Source organism: Sciurus carolinensis, chromosome 3 (assembly GCF_902686445.1).
Source record: "Sciurus carolinensis chromosome 3, mSciCar1.2, whole genome shotgun sequence".
In the NCBI taxonomy this organism is placed as follows: domain Eukaryota; kingdom Metazoa; phylum Chordata; class Mammalia; order Rodentia; family Sciuridae; genus Sciurus; species Sciurus carolinensis.
This window is the reverse complement of record NC_062215.1, coordinates 132,749,909-132,769,999: the sequence shown is the minus strand read 5'-3', so window position 1 is coordinate 132,769,999 and position 20,091 is coordinate 132,749,909. Positions and strand designations below refer to the sequence as shown.

General features: G+C 32.7%; 1 pseudogene; it reads right to left on the bottom strand.

Moving 5' to 3' along the window:
• Positions 1 to 3,617: 3,617 nt before the first annotated feature.
• LOC124981197 (acidic fibroblast growth factor intracellular-binding protein-like) lies at positions 3,618 to 4,655 on the bottom strand (annotated as a pseudogene).
• Positions 4,656 to 20,091: the final 15,436 nt, after the last annotated feature.

Here is a 20,091-nt window from a genome sequence, read left to right as displayed (position 1 = left end):
CTCACCAAATACTACCTGGTTATCCCACTTTGCTGTGGTTCTTCAATAGCTTTGTGGTCTTTTGAAAACAAACTCTCAGATTTGCATTTCAGTTTTATGGGAATCACTGATACTATATTATTCTACCCCCTCTTGATACTGATGTGTGATGGGTTCTTATGGGCTTCTGTGCAATAGTGATTCTGATGGTGCTAAATGTGAAATTTTATTTTAAAGGAATCTTAGATAACCATATGTCATAGAAAGATAGAGAACAGATTTTCAGTAAAGGTCCTTTGTAATTTAAGAAGCTACTTCAGGTTACTAGGTATAGTTTATTGAATGGCTAAAATTTTTGTCTACTTGTAATAAATGCTTAATAAATTAAAAGATAAATTATAAAATACATAATGGAAATATAATTACTTTAGCCTACAGGATAGCTAGAATTGAAATTGAATATTTCTTTTCCATTGTCTTCTACACATAAACAATGCTCTTTTTAACACACTTTTACATATTGGCTGAAAGGAATGAAGAATGATCCATGAGGTCAGTTAATCTATTTCTCCTGCACTTTGTTGCTGCTTTCAGCAAATAACTATTTGAAGCAATATGACCTCAATCTCCATTATCCCTAAGATACAGCATAAAGGCCCTTTTTTGGAAATGTAAAGCTAAGTGATGGTGCAATCACAAAGTGTTAAATATTTATGAGGGAAGAAAAGAAAAAGAGGAATTCAATCAGGAGTCTAGAGTTTCTCACTAAAATTGCTTGAAATTAATTCTAATTAATATAAAATGATATTCTATAAAATCAACTCTGCTACTCCCTCATCATTATACTGACCCAAATTTTTAATTAAAGCATTTATAACTAAATACATGTTGGAATTATGTATACCAATTATCACCATCAATAAATGACATCAAACCATCTTTAAATTATTTAAAAAGAATTAATGACATTTAACATGAATTTTCAGTTGGTGAAGTCTTGTTATATAAGTAAAAATTGCATTTTTGCTGAACAAAACAATTGTCTAAACTTTACCATGACATTTCCTGCACAGCTTTTAAATAAATTGCACAAAGTACCTTTTTGTTCTTTTCATAAACTGTTGACCTATTAGACTCAAAAAGTATTTCTTATAATTCTCTCAGAGACTGAAAATGGGCATAGCTTAAAGTGAAAATGTCACTAAATAAGTGGTTGAATTTTGACAACACGTATACTATTTGTCAATGCTACAAATTCAGGGAAGAAAAGGACTTCAGCAAAATTCCTTCACTAAATGAAAGGGAAAAAAATCATTTTATTAAATATACAAAAATTGTTCAAAATAACAAATAAAGTTTATTTTCTCTTAAAAGAATTGAATATTAATATTGAAGACAGACAATTGGTACATATTACTATACAATTTTCCCTTATGGCTAGATTAGTGGAGCCTCATAATCTGCACTCAAACTTGAATTCAAACACAAATCCAAATGCAGTCTTACAAGTGAGTTTTCCTGCTAAACAACTATGGGTGAAGGTGGGCAAAATAATTTCACCTCTACATTAAGGAAAACCAATGCCAAAGTTAATGCATCAAAGATATTTTAGTCATTCCTAATAAGCCATCAAATACCTTTCTGAAGAGGTTATGTTTTAGGTCAACGAAACCAAGGCATGACTGGCTAACAAAAAATATATAATCTAAATACAAAAAATTATCATTAAAACCCAGGTCATTAGTATTATTAAAAACATTTTCAAAAAATAAATAAATAAAAGCATTTTCAACACATAAAACATTTTAGGAAAACCATATCTCCTAATTTGGAAGAGCATACACTTAGATCAGATAGACCTACATTTGAAACACGATTGTGAGGGATAACTCACGACAGCACCTTAATCAATTATGCAACTTCTCTGAGCTTTGTTTTCTTGCAGGTAGATATAATAATTATTGCAAAGAGCTTAGAATAGTATTTCATATTTAAGAAGCAATCAGTGGATGTGGATGATATTATCTTTATTATCAAGGCAATAAAATGATTTTATTCTCTTATGTTTGAAACTTTAGTTTTAACTTAATGTAGGCAGTCATAAATAAATTATATAAAACAGTATTATATCTGAATATTATGCTGAGTTTTCCATTTTATAATTTGAGTTTCCAAATGTAATAAAAACATTGTTTGGGTTAATGGGGAATGTTAAAACCTTTGCATTATTATAATTCCAGGTTAACTAGTGTAGGAGGAGACCTAAATTCAATGGATCCATTCACACAATTTCTTATTCATTTTGCTTCAACCCAGTCTCTATTCTGTACATCTGCTGACATAAGGCTTCCTTATTTCTTTTCTAGATTCCACAATTATCTTCTAATTGCCATCCAATATCCCACTCCCTTCCTCTTTAAACCATCTTCTTGATATCTACTAGAATTCTGCTGCTAAAACAATTATGATTGCCTAAGTCCCCTGTTTTGCAGCATCTATGAATCTTGTACTTCTGTAAATTAAACTGTGAGTTCCTCAAAGTCTAATTCAATCTATGGTCACAACTCTAAGTTCAACTCTCCATACTGGACTCACTCATTCCAGCTACCAATAAATATTCATCTTTCCTCCAATGGCCACAGACTCTGAAGTGCTTTGAATGTGCTTATTATTCTCTCCTTGGAGCACACGCTCCCCTGTGACTGCTTTACCTTGTCCCAAAAACTCAGCTCAAAACTCACCTTCTCTCTAGTCTTCTCCTATGCCCGCTCAGGAAAGCATACCCTTTTCCTGTGTACTATTACAAAGCTCTGCTCAGAAGGCCACAACATTTTTTAACACATAAAATGGAGCTTCTGCCTCTTTCTATTACTTTTATACTAGGAAAACTTCAAGACTAGTAACTTTCCTATTCATCTCTGTAATGTTATGTTTCATAGTATCTAGAATATAGTCAGACATATTCAATAAACATTCATGGAAGGAATGAAGGAGAAAAATAGAGAGAGGCATGTTTTGATCCATCATACCTACTCAATGTTTAAAAGACTATTTACAACTTTACAACTTTATCAAAGTTGGATATTTTAGACACTTCAACATAGGTTAAATATAAGCAGAGGGGAAGCAGGTTAGAGTTACACTAATTAATATCTATTCTCATTTTTCCCACTTCTTGCATCTTATCATCTTATGTTACACAAAATAAGAGTGCAGAATGTAAGATAATGCACACTATAAGATGTATAGATTGTAGAAAATAAGACATACAGAGAACAACATATAGGGTGTCATAGAGTCCTTGGAATTGGGCATTTTATGACTTCAGCATTTGCTACAGTGATCCTGGAAAGTTACTTAATCTTTCAGTCTCAGTTTCCTCCACAATGGTAAAAATGGTTTTACAACCACATGAAAAAACTCTTTGATTATAAAACAGAAAACTCACATAAGATACTGAGAACATTGCCATGCACATTGGTAAGTTTTCACCAATTATTAGCTTTTATTTTAGTAATTTGGAGAGGATCTTATTTTTGACTGCAAAGGTCTCGCTACATACTCCACCCCACCCCCCACCCCCCGCCACCAAACTCATGGCAACTGCATTGTCAGTGTGCACAGGGTGGAGAGGGGCCTCAGTCATGATGGCACAAGAGGCAGCCACAGAGGGTGCGTGTAGCGGTCCCAGAGGGTGGGGAGCCGCAAGCCATCCAGGGAGAAAACAGATGCTGAATACTGATTCAGGAAGAACCACGTATCAGTTAGTGGTCAGTGGTCAGAGCGTCAGGGATCCACAAATTTCTTGACAAGGTCCACAAACAGGTCTCTGACATCTTTATTGGAGGTCAACTTGGCAGCCACATTCACCAGCCCGGAGATAGGTTCTCGAAGTTGGCTTCCATCTTAGAAAAGATGCTGAGTATTCCCCTGAGGGCGGTGCATACCAGACTCTTGTGCAAGTCCAGAAGGTCCTTATCACTAGCACCTTGAGATTCTTCAAGTTCTGGAGAAACTCCTTATCTAAGTACACGTACATGTCATCCACCTGGGAGTCTGTGTGAGGCCCATGAAGGGAGTTGGGATAGGTAATAAACTCATCCCATAAGAACCTGAGCATTCCTTGCCTATCACCAGCTGATCCAAGAGTCCAATTCTGGATAATGAGCTCAGCACAGAAAACAGAGTCACCAAACTCAGATACTGTAGCTTTTTCTTCCCTGTCTCAAAGCAGTTGTTGGCAAAGAAGACGATGGCTGCACAGTCCTGGTCAACCCGTCAAAGAGGAGGAAGCGTTGCTGGATATTATGCACCCTGGAGCTCCGCAATTTCTCCACCACCTTGAAGACTTGCTTAAAGTTGTCAAACTGTCTCTGACAGCTCTTGAGAATGATGCCTGTTTTTGTGCTGATGTCATCCAGGTCTTTCTTGGTGACTTTGAACAACTTCTTGCTCAGGACCTCCTGAACAAAGGCCTCATAAAAGGCATAGTATCTCTCAGTGAGCAATGCCTGCCGGGAGGGTAAATCCGGGAAATGAGTTGGTGCAGTAGCTTGGACAACGCGTGCAGCAGGCGCTCAAGCATGTGGAAGGTGCTGTAGTGGTCCACAGTGTCGCTAAAAGTCCTCGTCGGTAAGGGTTGTGTTCCCCATGAAGATGTCCAGTTCCCTGGTCATGGCAACGCCTGGGCCCAGGGCGCAGGAGCAGGCGCTGGCACTGCCTGACCCAGAGCGGCGGCCGCTCGCAGTATAGTTTTATGTTGTATTTTCTGTTCTTTTGGTACTGTTCTCTTCATCACTCAACCTGTCTTTGTACTTAGGCTTTTCGAGCAGACTTTGAATAGTGTCTGTACACCACATATAATCAAGACCCATCTGATTAATAAACATTTTCACTCTTTATGCAGTTATTTTGATATCTTACAGAAACCACACTTATTAAATTGAACAAAGCAAAATGCTGATATTATGTAGCTATTATATAATTCAGAAAATAATCAAAAAGAATATGGAATATATATATATATATGTATATATACATGACAATTGGAACAGATATTGAGATAGAAATTTAATATCGGTATTTGGAATAGAGAAATGTAGTTTCTACATCATGTAATTATCTTTTTTACTTGCTTACTCTGAAAAATTTGATTTTAATTTTTTTCACAAATAACTTTTATTTTATTACCTTTTATCCTTTGCAAATTTAACTCAAATAGTTGCCTAAAAGTACTTTTACCAGAGTTTGTCAGAATTTTGAAATATTTACAATGTTTAATCAACAAAGTACAATAGGCCAATGGTCAATGAGGAAAATGAAATGACTTAAAAATTTTTCATGGCATTATACATATATATATCTATACACACAAATGTATATATATATTATATATACATATATATGATATGTGTTTATATATAGGTACATATATATAATATGAGTGTTTATATATGCATATATATGTACACAAATTTTAAAACTGACTTGAAATCAATAGTTACTGGTAATAATCCATTACAATTGTGTTTTTAGAAAGATTTCAAAAGAGTTATAAAATTGTTTAATTTTTATGTAGTATTGAAATTTTATAACTTTGGTTAATTTGAGCTCAACATTAACATGTTACTGATATTTTATAAAAGACATAACATTTGTCCTGTATTTTAAATAACAATCCAAATATAGGAGTTACTATGATACTTAAAATCATAAAATATTTTTTAATATTGATAAAGAAGAGCTACCAATTTTGAGTATATTGATGAATGTAACAAAGATCATCAAAGGCCACTAGTAATGATGTGAAACATTGATTAAGTGATGCATATTTATTGGAATTTGGAGGGTTTAAATATTTCTCATTTTTTTTAAATACCAAAATAAAAAAAAGCATGGATTTTATTTTATTTTTTTGATTCATTGTACACAAATGGGTTACAACTCTCAGTTCGCTGGTTGTACATGAAGTAGAGTCACATCAAATCATACATATACATGGATTTTACAGAAATAACCTCAGACATTATCATGTCCTTTATGATTGAAAATAGATATTTTACAGGGATTATATTTAATCTGAGAAACAAAATTACTTTTGAAGTTTGAAAATCAATCAGAATAAAATCTTTTTATTTTAAAATTATATTTTAAATTGACAGTGAAATTTCTCAAATAAAAATGTGTTACTCTAAAGAATTTTAATTTCCTTTTACTGCATATGGATTTACAGTTTTGCCAGCACCATTTGTTGAAGAGGCTATCTTTTCTCCATTGCATATTTTTGGCCCCTTTGTCTAGTATGAGAAAATTGTATTTATTTGGGTTTGTGTCCATGTCCTCTATTCTGTACCACTGGTCTGCCTGTCTATTTTGGTGCCGATACCATGCTGTTTTTGTTGTTATTGCTTTGTAGTAGAGTTGAAAATCTGGTATTGTGATACCTCCTATTTCACTTTTTCTATTCAGGATTGTTTTGGTTATTCAAGGTCTCTAGCGCTTCCAGATGAAGTTCATGATTGCTTTCTCTATTTCTGTAAGGAATGGCATTGGGATTTTAATTGGAATTGCATTGAATCTGTATAGTGCCTTTGGTGGAATGGCCATTTTGACAATGTTAATTCTGCCTATCCAAGAACATGGGAGATCTTTCCATCTTCAAAGGTTTTCTTCGATTTCTTTCTTTAATTTTCTGTAGTTTTTATTGTAGAGGTTTTTCACCTCTTTTGTTAGATTAATTCCCAAGTATTTTATTTATTTATTTTTTTTTGAGGCTACTGTGAATGGAGTGGTTTTCCTAATTTATCTTTCAGAGGATTCATCATTTATGAATAGAAATGCATTAGATTTAGGTGTATTGATTTTATATCCTGCTACTTTGCTGAATTCATTTATAAGACATAGGAATTAGACCAGAGACCCTACACCTAAAGGAAGACAAAGTAGGCCCAAATCTTCATCATGTTGGCTTAGGATCAGACTTCCTCAACAAGACTCCCAAAGCACAAGAAATCAAAGCAAGAATCAATAAATGGGATGGATTCAAACTAAAAAGTTTTTTCTCAGCAAAGGATACAATCAAGAATGTGTAGAGAGAGTCCATAGTGTGGGAGAAAATCTTTTCCACACGCACTTCAGATAGAACACTAATCTCCAAAATTTATAAAGAATTTACAAAACTTTACACCACAAATACAAAGAACCCAATCAATAAATGGGTCAAGGAACTGGACAGACACTTTGCAGAAGAAGACACACAAGCAATTAATAAATATATGAAAAAGTGTTCAACATCTCTAGTAATTAGAGAAATGCAAATTAAAACAACTCTAAGATTTCATCTTACTCCAATTAGAATGGCTATTATCAAGAACACAAACAATACTAGATGTTGGCATGGATGTGGGGAAAAAGGCACACTTTTACATTGCTGGTGGAGTTGCAAATTGGTGCAGCCACTCTGGAAAGCAGTATGGAGAATCCTAAGAAAACCTAGAATGGACCCACCTTTTGACCCAGTTATCCCACTCCTCGGTTTATACCCAAAGGGCCTAAAATCAGCAAACTACAGTAACACGGCCACATCAATGTTATAGCAGCTCAGTTCACAATAGCCAGATTGTGGAACCAACCTAGATGCCCTTCAACAAATGAATGGATAGAGAAACTCTGCTATATATACACAATGGAATACTATTCAGCCATAAAGAAGAATAATATTATGGCATTTGCAAATGAATGGATGGAACTGGAGAATATCATGCTAAGTGAAAAAAGCCAAGCTCAAAAAACCAAAGACCGAATGTCTTCCCTGATAAGTGGAGGATGATATATAATGGGAGTGAGGGGTGGGAAATGAGAAAATAACGGGGGAACTTTAGAATATGTAGAAGGAAATGAGAGGGAGGGGTGTATGAAAAAATGGTGGAATGAGACAGACATCATTACCCTATGTACATGTATGATTACATGAATGGTGTGAATCTACATTGTGTACAACCATAGAAACGAAATGATGTACCCCATTTGTGTACAATGAATCAAAATACAGTATGTAAAAAATTAAGAGCTAAATAAAAATAATAATAATAAAAAAGAATAGTTTAAAAAATCTAATAAGGTCATACTTAATCTTAGTGAATGTATCTGATACCTATCTTCATTAAGATGATAAATAATATATTATTACTATTTTGTACAAAATAAAAAAAGAAAAGAAAGAATTTTAAAATTCATTGACAATCCAGCAGTTGTACTATTTGGTATTTACCCAAATGTGCTGAAAACTAATATCCACACAAAAATGAGCACATGATTGTTTATAACAGCTTGATTCATAATTGTCAAACCTGGAGGCAACCAATCTCTCCTTCAATTTTTCCATGGACAAGTAAACTATAGTACATCTACATATAAGAGAATAAAATTTAGACATAAATATAAATGAGGCATCCAAGCACAAAAATATATAAAAGAACCTTAAATATGTGTTAAGTGAAAGAAACCAGTCTACTGTATGGTTCCAATTACATGATATTCTGGAGAAAGCAAACCAATGGAGATAATAAAAAGATCAGAGGTTTCCAAGGGTTGCAAACAGTGTTAGGAATGGCTGAATACGTGGTGCATGTGGGATTTATACGTGGTGCATGTGATCTTGCCATGGTGGATGCATATTATGCACTTTGTAAAACTTTGGAAAATTATACAACTCAAAGTTTAAACCTTAATTTAAACTATAGACTTTAGTTAATACCAATTTATTATTGGTTCATCAATTGTAACAAATGTACAACACTAAAGCAAGATGTTAATTGGGAAAACTGGGTGAGAGAAGGCAATACCACTTTCTGTTTTTATTTTTTAACCTGAAACTAAATAAATAAAATATATTAATCTGAATAGAAAATCAATATGTGAGATTATGCTTAAAATAACTTTAACTTTTTAAGAAATGGGAAAGACTATTTTTCTCTCTGAAATAAATCTACATTGTCTTCAAGTATAAAAAAAGGTAATTCAGTTTACTGAAAAATATTTTAAAGAATCAATATAGTTTAGTACTTATCAAACTACTTTCACTTTGATACAGATAAATAAACATGTAGGCAAGCATGAAGATTACTATAATATTTTCATATTTATACAGATATATAAGTATGTGCATGAAACACGAGTGTGAATCTTAGCTAACTTTACACAATTTAAAAACAGAAGGCTAAGAACAGTGGCCCCTGCCTAAAATACCAGTAATTCCGAAGGCTGAGGCAGAGGATTGCAAGTTTGAGGCCAGCCTGGGCAACTTAGCAACACCTGGTCTCAAAATAATAAAACTATAAGTGCTGGGAATATAGCTCAGTGATAGACCATGCCTGGGTTCAATTCCCAGTCACCCAAAATACATACATACTTACATAAATGCATGAAGACCTTCATAAATAAATAAATTAAAAAAGTAAGTCTCATATAACTTTGTAATTATTGCCACTTGACTGTTGGACCATTTGTTTATTACATAAAAGTATTATTAGAAACATGTCCATCTATAAATTTATTATTTATCCACAAAAAGAAGAGAGATTTTCAAAAGCTAGAAATGCTCATTCTTTCATTTACCTGAAAAAATAAAATGTTGGTTTAAATAATATGCACACACTTGTGCAGACTAATTATCATTTCTCTTGTATTATATCTCATATCTTATATAGAATTCCCTTTGAACTTGCAAGGTATACTATAAGAGGCTATCAAAAGAATCCCTTCCATAGTCTTTTCTCATTTAGTTTTTCTTGCTTTTTTAAGAGCATAGTGCTCACCTGATGAGATAGCTTTTATAAATCACAAAAGAAAGCTTACAATGTGATTCATATTATAAAAACATTTCATCACTGAGTGATTTTTTTTTTCCTTCCTTGAAAGAATGTCAGCACCTTTACAAGTATATTATTTCCCGATTCTCTAATCAAAACAATCCAGGCTGGGAGACAGTGGGAGCTACTTAAAACAATGAATGCCCCTGTAATGCATTTTAGTTGAATCATTTGCTAGATGCAGAAAACAAAAAAGGTCATTTCAGTGAAATCTGAACTCATGTAATAGGCATGCATCTTTATATTCCACACACTTTGTTGATCATTGGCTGAACAGCATTGTGCCTGGAACCAACTGACAGGAATTTTAACCTGATTAAATGTCCCAGTATGCCTTAATACCTTTAAATGGAATTTTTATGGCCTGTTCTGCACGCGTATTATTAATACAGTGCCATCAAGAAAACCACAGACACGCATAATAGCTCATCAATTTGTAACTAAGCACTTCTGACCTTGAAAAATCAGCTGTCTTTCAGATTAATGTAGTTACATTTTAGGCAGAAAAAGGGGCCATAAAATTATCATGCTTATTTTTGTAACATGTCAGGATGAGAATTAGGAGTAAGGGCCCTGCTGATGGCTTCTTATTGATATTGCTGCCAACCTCTGACATCTGAATTAGAAACTCTGAGACCTCATCCTAATAAAAAACCCACTTAAACATTAAAATTTCAGCAAAAGGGATGCATATAATATACTGCTGACAAGATGAAGGGGGGGAGTATAAGTTACCATCCTCACTGATGTTCATATTTCTTAGAAAATTAAATGAAAGGAAAAGGTCCCAGACTTTTCCCTCTTGCACATATGCATGCACACACATCTGCACAATAATAATGCCAATGATTAAAAGAAAAAATTAGCATTAGCACAGTAAGATTCTACCAGCCAATGATAAAAAATGAACAAGAAATGAAAAAACACATCAAATGCTCATAGAAGCAAATTGAAAAATGGTTGAAAATTATCTTTTATTCAAAAAAAGACATGAGAACGTGCAATATGAAATAGATATGGTGATTTTTTTTCCCTGAGAGTAGTTCTTACAGCTAATGCCAACTTAATCATTTCAGAGGCTAAAAAATAAAATTAGGTGACTCACCGACTAAAAGAGAGCATCTAAAAATAAATTTGTACTATCTGACTATAAAGGTATCATTTTCATTAAATTCATTAGTTAATATAAAAAATAGGCTTTGGAAGAAGTTACTGAGAATGGAGAGACTTTTCCAGGAACTTAACAATGCCGGAGCTGGAGTAGACCATCACCATTACACAGTCCCATAGTGCATCCTATCAGAAGAAAGGACTCTAGACAAAATTCAGAGCTTTTAAAGTTAGTTTCTTTGGTCTGTCTGGTATTCTTATCAGAGTTTTATTCCTTGTAATATTTTGAAAACTTATAAGCTAGTTCACATGTATTTATTTATTTTGAAAGTAGTTCATCATTTATTTTCTTTTCCTGCAGGAAATAAGAGACACATCATGCTATAATTAGTAGAAATTTTATGAAGCTGAATTACCTTTTAAATACTGATTTAATGGAGACCATGATCTCTGACATTCATGTGTATATTATAGGGAAAAAGTCTATATTTATTATCATATTTTAGTTCACTGAACCAAAGAACCTTTATAGGAATGACACTGAGCAAGGACACTAATTATAAATTTTGACAAGTGAAAGAGAAACATATTGAAAGAACTGGTATTAACTTATTATAGTGATACCTGCATTACAATATTTAAAGCAGTGCAGTTCATACTTGCCAAGTTATAGAACCAATCTAGGTGCCTGTCAACAGATGAATTGGTAAAGAAAATGTGGAATATATACACAGTGTAGTTTTACTTAGTCAAAAAAAAATGAAATAATGTCATTTACTGGCAAATGAATGGAGCTGTAGAACATTGTGCTAAGTGAAATAAGTCAGACTCAGAAAGTCAAGGATCAAATGTGTTTTTCTTACATGTGGAAGGTAAAGAGAAATAACAAATTTTTTAGAGGATATCTCATGAAAATAGAGGAGAGAAAAGTAGAGTGGAGTAAGGGGTTTGACAGGGAGAGAGGAGGGATGGGAAAGGGGAGGAATCACAAAATGAAATCAAGAAAATTATGTTATGTGCATGGATGAATATATCACAATGAATTCCACTTAGGTTTGTAATTATAATGTACCAATTAAAATAACAATAAGTAAATAGAAGAATAGAAGGAAGATCAGTAGAATAGAGAAAGAGGTCAGAAGAAGGAGGACAGGAGGAAAAGAGGAAGTACTGGAAATTGAAATGGAGCAAATTATGTTATATGCATTTATAAATATAAAAACATTATTAGGATATTGATGTAAAAAAGAGGAAAAGATTACATTATAGACACTTGTAGATAATATGATAAAATCTATAATGCCTACAAAAGAAGGCAAAGAAACTTTTCAATGTGATGTTTTTATTAATCATTGTTGTTCCTAAAATTTGCATGTCTATATAGACCAGTCTTTGAATGTATTAGGAAAATATGCTATGTAAAAGAGCAAAAATAAACAACTAATAGCAATATCCCTAAAATAAAACTATTTATACATGAGGAACAAAAAACATTTTACTGAAGGCATAGAACATTTGATAAAGAGAAATCATATTACTGATTGAGAATATTGTGATAGCTCTCCATTACTGTATAAATACCTGGCATAAATCAAGTGAAAAGGAGGAAAGAGCTGGACACAGAGGCACAGGCCTATAAACCCAGTGATTTGTTAAAATGAGACAAGAGGATGGCAAGTTCAAGGCCAGTCTCAGCAACTTAGTGAGGCCCTATGCAACTTAGTGAGAACCTGTCTCAAAAAATAAAAAAGGCTAGGTGGGAAGATGGCTCAGTAGTAAAGCATCCCTGGGTTCAATCCCTAGTGCCAAAAATAAATAAATAAATAAATAAATAAATAAATAAAATTAAGGCAGTTATTATGACTGAAAATTTGGAGATTTTAGTCCAAAAATGATTAATCCCATTGCTTTAGGCCTGTGGTGGCACAGTTGATCATGGTGGGAGTGCCTGGAGAAGAAGACCCATTCACCTCATAGCTGAGTGTGAAAAAGAACAAGAGATTAGTGTCCCTCAGTGTCACTGTCCCTTAGTGACATTAGTGTCACTGTCAAGGGCATGCCCCTGATGACCTAACTTTCTCCCACTAGGTTTCACCTCTTAAAGATTCTATCACATCCAATAGCATTATAGGCTGGGAATCAAGTCTTTAATACATAGGCCTTTGGGGGACATTTAAGATCCAAATTATAGAAAACATCAAATATTAAAAGTCTGCTCAGTTGATACTCATCAAAAATTCATCAGAATTTAATCAAATCTGTAAAAAGTACATTTAATTTTTTGTTGTTAGAGAATTTAAAAAATGATAAAGTAGTAACATAAAATCCAATTAATACAAGATATAATTAATAAAAAGCAATCATAAAGCACTTCTGGTAGCAAAGAGTAAAACTTATAATAAGGGACAATAATTAAAATGCTGTGGTACTAACAAAAAAATTGGTCAAAACAAATGAAACAAATATAGATAACATTATACAGTCTAAGTAACAAGTTAAAACAAAATACAATTAAATGCCCTTCTCATACATTAAACTCAAATATCAGAGTTTTTAAAAATTAATGTTATAAAAACAGCAAAAATAACAATATTACTTTAAAAATAGTGTTCAGGTATCTAATTCCTTCATTCTTTTTATATTGCTGGTCTGGGGATTTGATATCCTTTAATATATCTGTGAGCTATCAAATAAAAAGTAGTTCTAAGATTTCTTATGCTTTGAACTTTAGTCCCACTGTTTGTGCAACCTACTTTTGCTATTCTGCAGTGTTGGTTTTCTTTAAAAGCTGGTAATTCTTGTCGATTCATAAGAGGGCACTGATTTGGCAGCACTGGTAACTTGGATAAGATTCCTCAACATAACTGAAATTGACTGTGCTGGAAGCCTCAAATGCAGAGGGCAGCTGCCCTGCCAACATCTGGATGAATTCTTCCACTAACTCCCAAACCACTGGCTTCCATTCCCTGCTCTTGTTAATGTCAATATCCCAAGAATTTCACTGAAAGACTCCCTGAAAGGAGTAGGGTTTCATTCATTAGCTTTATTTTGCTGGGGATCCTTATCCCTAAATAATCTCATATTAATCTAAAATCAGTATTTTGATATTTAAAAACTTTCTTCAATTTCCTTACAGGTAGTTGATTTTCTTCATTTTGCACTGTTTTAATATGTTTGACAGCCTTCTAGCACTTTCAATAAACTTTAAAATAGGGCATACAGCATTAATAAGTGCTTCAGCATCAATCTTAAAGAGAATCCAGAAAGCAGAAATCTTTCTAACCAAAACAGCAATACCAGAAACCATTTAAAAAATATACTGCTATCTTACCACATGAAATTTCAAAGTTTCTTTATTATAAAACTAAATAATAAAAACATTATGAAGGCCTTAAATGAAGTTAAAATACAAATGGTTAGAAAGTAAAAATTACAGAGGCAATGGGTTTATGATTGAATATCTTTAATGTTGTTCTTATAAATGAAATTTTAAAACAATATTAGCAAAACTAAACCACAATTGAAAAATGGACAAATTATATTACTAATGATGAAATGCAATGGCCCATAAATGTAAAATATGTTCAGCAAAAGTAGTATTCAAGGCCATGCATATTAATGAGCCCACCCCATCCCTGACTTTTTCACTTGGAAACCTAGGAAAGAAGATTTAAGAAGAAATAGAGATGCTATGAAACAAGAAAATGAAGAGCAAAATTGGCATCCTTCTACACAAGCAGTGAAGGTAAAAATAATAAATGTTTATTAAAGGTTAAAGTAAAATGTGAATCAAAATAATTGTTTAAAACACATAAAGAAAAACACCTAGAAATTCTTCTTGAGGAAAACTACATGTAATCAAGTAAGATGTAAATATATGCATGTCTGTTATAGTACTGATAGTGAATACAGGCAATGATCACAGTTTTTTTTTTTAAAGACTGCAATTGGAAATGGATACATATTTTAAAGCACATGTAATTTTAAAAAAATTTCATTTCCATTTGTTGACTGGGGAAAGTGTCTGAAATTCTAAATTGAAGAAGTAATGAACTGTTGGTATGATCATGTTGATGAGTTCATCAATACACACACATTATTTGGATATGGATATATATTTGACAGACATGGGTATGTGTGTATACATACACAGAAAAATTCGTATGTGTATAAATTCAACAAACAATGGCTACCTTTTGGAATCATATACTAGCACATTTTGTTTACATTTCACTTTGCTTTCAATTCTTTTTGCAATAATCAAATATTAATTTATCATTTTACAACTATGATAACTTACCTTATTTTGGAAAGTGTGATATTAAAAAGGGCATTTAAGTTTTGGAGCAAACTAAATCCATTATAAAAATAATTAAGAATATATAGGAAGGAAATGACTTCAGATATTATTTTCCTACTTTAGACTGAAGTCACTTTACTTTTATACCCATAATCTTATTATGAGTTTCTGTTTTCACTTTTATTCTGTCAGATAAAAGTGATCTTCTCTAATCCCTCTCAATCAGTTCTGGTAATAGGTCAGTGATGCTAAATTGTAGTATAAAGAGAAGTTTTCACTCCCTTTTCCTTCACATTTTTTCAATCCAGTTTAATAAGCAGGTTTGGAAAATATGGCTGCTATAATCAATGTGTATATTTTATTTTATTACTTTTCTTATTTGGGATACTTTTATTGGTGTGTTATTCTTATATGTAATAGTGTGATTCATTATGCCATTGTTTGTACTTGCACATAACATAGTTCTGTTGAGACTGGGACACTTTTTTTATATGTCCAAATATCCATATTGACTTTTCTTTGAAAGGACCAGATTTTTCAGTAATTGAAAGGCACAAATAGCAATTTTAACTTTACTAATACCTTCTCATACTGTGAAACAAATGAAAAGGGTATTGTGCTATCAAATTAATAAGATGAATTCACACTAATATTGACATATTTGTTAAAGTACAGTTACAAGTTATCACAATCACATTTTTATTTAATATCTATCTAAAGGAGTCACTATAATATTTGCCGTGTACAAAGAATTTTTTATTTAAAAGAGTATTTTAACTTTCTTCACTGAGCTATAAATAATTTGCAACCACTTACAATTTTTATTACTTTTCAGAATAATATTGCTTTAGAAATTCCTGGTAGACAGTTCCCAAAGCCATAACAAATATTCAATTGATTATTTAAATAAAGCTTAGACATTTCTTATTTTCTCAATTTTTTAATTAAATATATACTTTGGTACTACAAATATCCATGATTTAATAAATATTCCCATCCCCTCTCTCTCTCCACACACACACACACACACACACACACACACATGCATGCACATTTCTTTTGGTTGGATTTGGAACATCTTAGAGGATGTAATGGTTGAACTCAGAAGATTCAGCACTTTTTCATGGCCTACCCCTGGAGATTCATGTGTGTAAGGATATAGTGGTGTGCCACCACATCTGTTTCTACAGCTGCCAGAAGCACTGAGTTCAACTCTGAGTTCAGTGGCCTCACTCAAGTTTATGTTTTCTCCAGGGACAACTTGCCCTCACTGTTGGGTTGACACAAAAATACAAACTTGTATGCCTTTCCTCAATTTGGTATGCCTCTAACAAACCATCTCAGCTTAAGAGTATTCAGTAGAATTGTATTTTTGAATCAGCAGAACCATTTGTCCACTGCATTAGAGTTGGCTCCTTTTCTGACCACTCTGCTGCCTCTGCTCTAGGTATTATAATAGGTACCACACCAAATAAACTTCCTGTAAGCATACCAGACTCAGGGGCCATTTCCTGAAAATCCCATGTAAAAGAGTCTTTTTTTTTTTTTGAAATATTTTTTACAAAGCAGTTAACTAGTATTTTGCCTCCTATTTCATATTTTAAGTCTTTTTGTTCTGAGTAATGCAAAATTCTACCTCAAGTTTTCTATTGTGAAGAAATCATCCATTTCTTGCAGGCAATTGAAGAAGGAAATAATGTGAGGCCCATGAATGAGAGAATAAAGCAATCATCTACTCACTTGCTGATTATTACCAAATGGATCCATTCCATTGCTGATAAAAAGAAAAGGAAGGTCTATGTACATCTATTCCTATTATCATATGTACAGTCAGATGAGCTATGATTCTATTAGTTCCCAGACTCATTAAGGTCAAGTCAGGTTACCATTCAGAAAGAAAATATAATGGAAAATCATGCTGCTACAGCAATATTAATGATTCATTAGGTGACATTCTACCCTCTGGATGTTCATGAAATAAACTAAATCCAAAGTGTCATAGCAGCTACACCAAAGCCATGACACAATAAAACAGAAGAAATGTTATGCCCAGTCTTACTAGTGTACAATTAAGTCCAACATATTATCTCTTCTATGCATCAGTGATGCTGATAATGAATGTGGCTTTTTGAAAATTCAAATCACATGTAATATTCCAATATTTACATGGTTTTCATAAATTAAATTTAAAATTTTATTTGTATTTCCTGGTTATAGTCATAAATCCCTACATACTGATTATGTTTCTATAAGTAAATATTTCTTTTAACCTATCTCAAGGTCTTTAAACTACAATGGTTATACATTTCAGCATTTATACTTGGTTATAATCATATTAAGCATAGTTATTTGCAAACAGTAATACTAAGATTTTACACAATGCTGACAATGTGGCAGATAAAATACCACATTCCTTATATATATGAATGATTCTATTGTTATGCTACCTCACATTCAGAAGTAATTTAAGATTGCTTGGGTGACTTGCTGCAGTTACTCAGGTAGTAACTGTGGGAGCTATGATTTTACAATAGACATTCTAACTCAGTATTCTTAAATTTATGTTTTTATTAGTGCATTATAAGTTTTCATAATTGTGGGATTCATTTTGACATATTTATGAATTCATATAGCACAATTTGCTCTATTTCAATCCTCAGTACTATCCACTTCCTTTTCCTCCTTTCTCTGATCCCCTACCTCTATTCTATTGGTCTTCCTTATATTAATTTTTAAAACTAGGTGCAGTATAATTACACATAAAAGTGGAACTAATTTTGATATTTTCTTAATATGCACATAGCATGATTTGGTTAACCTCATTCTGCAATTCTTCTCCTTCTCTATCCTTCCTCTCTCACCCTCAATCCTCTTCTTTTACTTTGCTGTTCTTCCTATTTTTATTAGATCTCTCCCTCTTCTAAAAAATTCCTTGTCTTTACTTTATGGATATAAAATATTTGATCCTTGACTTTTTGAGTCTAGCTTACTTTACTTATACTTACCATGGTGTTCTCCAGTTATATTCACTTACCAGCAATGACATAGTTTCATTCTTCTTCATAGTTTAGTAAAACTCCATTGTGTATACATACCAAATTTTCTTTATCCATTCATCTATTTACAGGTACTTACAATGGTTCCATAACTAGGCTATTGTGAATTCGTTATTTATAACCACTCACATGCATGCAACACTATAATATATTTATTTTAGTTCTTTGGATAAATACCAAGAAGTGAGATAGCTGTGTCATTTGGAGATTTAATTCCTAGTCTTTTGAGGAATCTCTACACTGATTTCCATAGTGGTGTACTAATTTGCTGTCCCACCTACAGCACAGAAGTATATCCTTTTCCCTACATTTTCACAAGCATTTATTGCTATCTGTATTCTTGATGATTGCCATTCCAACTGGACTGAGATGCAACCTCACTGTAGTTTTAACTCACATTTCCCTGGTTGATTAAGATGTTGAACATTTTTTCACATATCTGTTGGCCATTTGTGTGTCTTCTTTTGACAAATGTCTATTTAGATAATTTGCCAATTCTTTTTTTTGACATTAAGTTTTTTGAGTTCTTTATGTATTTTAGATATTAATGTATTGGCAGAAGAAAAGCTAGCAAAGATTTTTGTATTTTTAATTTTAATTGATATCACCAGATTCTTCTCCAAAATGCTATTAACAATTCACATTCACCATCAGTAAGCAAGCAGCATAATATTTTAATCTCTTCCTCTCTAGCAATAGACTCCAGAGCTATTTTTATTAATTTTATTAGTAAATTATAATTTTACACAATAGAAGGGTTTATTGTGACATATTCATACATGTAAACTAACCAAATGAGAAGACCCAAATATCAAAAGTATGAGTAAAAAGATATCACCGCAGACATTTCTAATATCCAAAGGATAACTAAGAACTATTTTGAAAATGTATACTCTAATAAACCAGAAAATCTAGAAGCTATGGCCAAATTTCTAGGTATATATGACTTACTCAAACTGAACCAAGACGTTAAAGAGAAGCTAAACAAACCAATGAAAAGCAAAGAGATTGAAGCAGCAATTAAAAGCTTTCCAAAATAGAAAAGCCAGAACCAGATGATTCTCAGCTGAGTTTTATCACAACTTAAAGAACTAATGCCATTATTCAAATTATTCCATGAAATAGAAAGGAAGGGAACACTCCCAGTAGGGATTCAAAACATCTTAGTCTAGAGCTAAACAAGCCAACAATTAGAGTGTTCATGCTATAGACAAATATACACCAGATGCTGAGACATCTTTGGAGTAGGGGAGATTCTGAAAGGAGGTGAGCTTTGATTTTAATATTAGCATCTGATAAGTGGTAAAGAGAACTGTGCAGATCAATACCTTCTGTGAAATTACAGCATATGGCATTATGGCATTTGGAGAAACACAAGTAGTTTGGTGAGACTGAAATGAAGGGACTTGCTCTGTTGCACTGGGGACTATAAGAGTGGAGGGTAAGAATAGTCACTCTTTCCAGGGTCTTTTGTGCCATATGGCCTGATTTGATCCTTTAGAAAAATCGCTATGATTTTTGAACACTCTTATTGTGAATTTGTAAAGTTCCTAGGACTGCAACAGAAGGAGAAATTTTGTTTTAGAAATTCAGATATTGAGTGTCCATGTTACAGTAGTTATAGTCACTAAAATATTTTAGGTTTAAATTATTATACAGCACTTTCTTCTCTCCCTTTAGTTAGAAAAACAAAGTGCTCCAGACTTTTCAAAGGAATTTAACATAGGGTGTTCATTACAAAGCAGAGAAGTACTAAGAAAACAGAAAGACAGTGAAA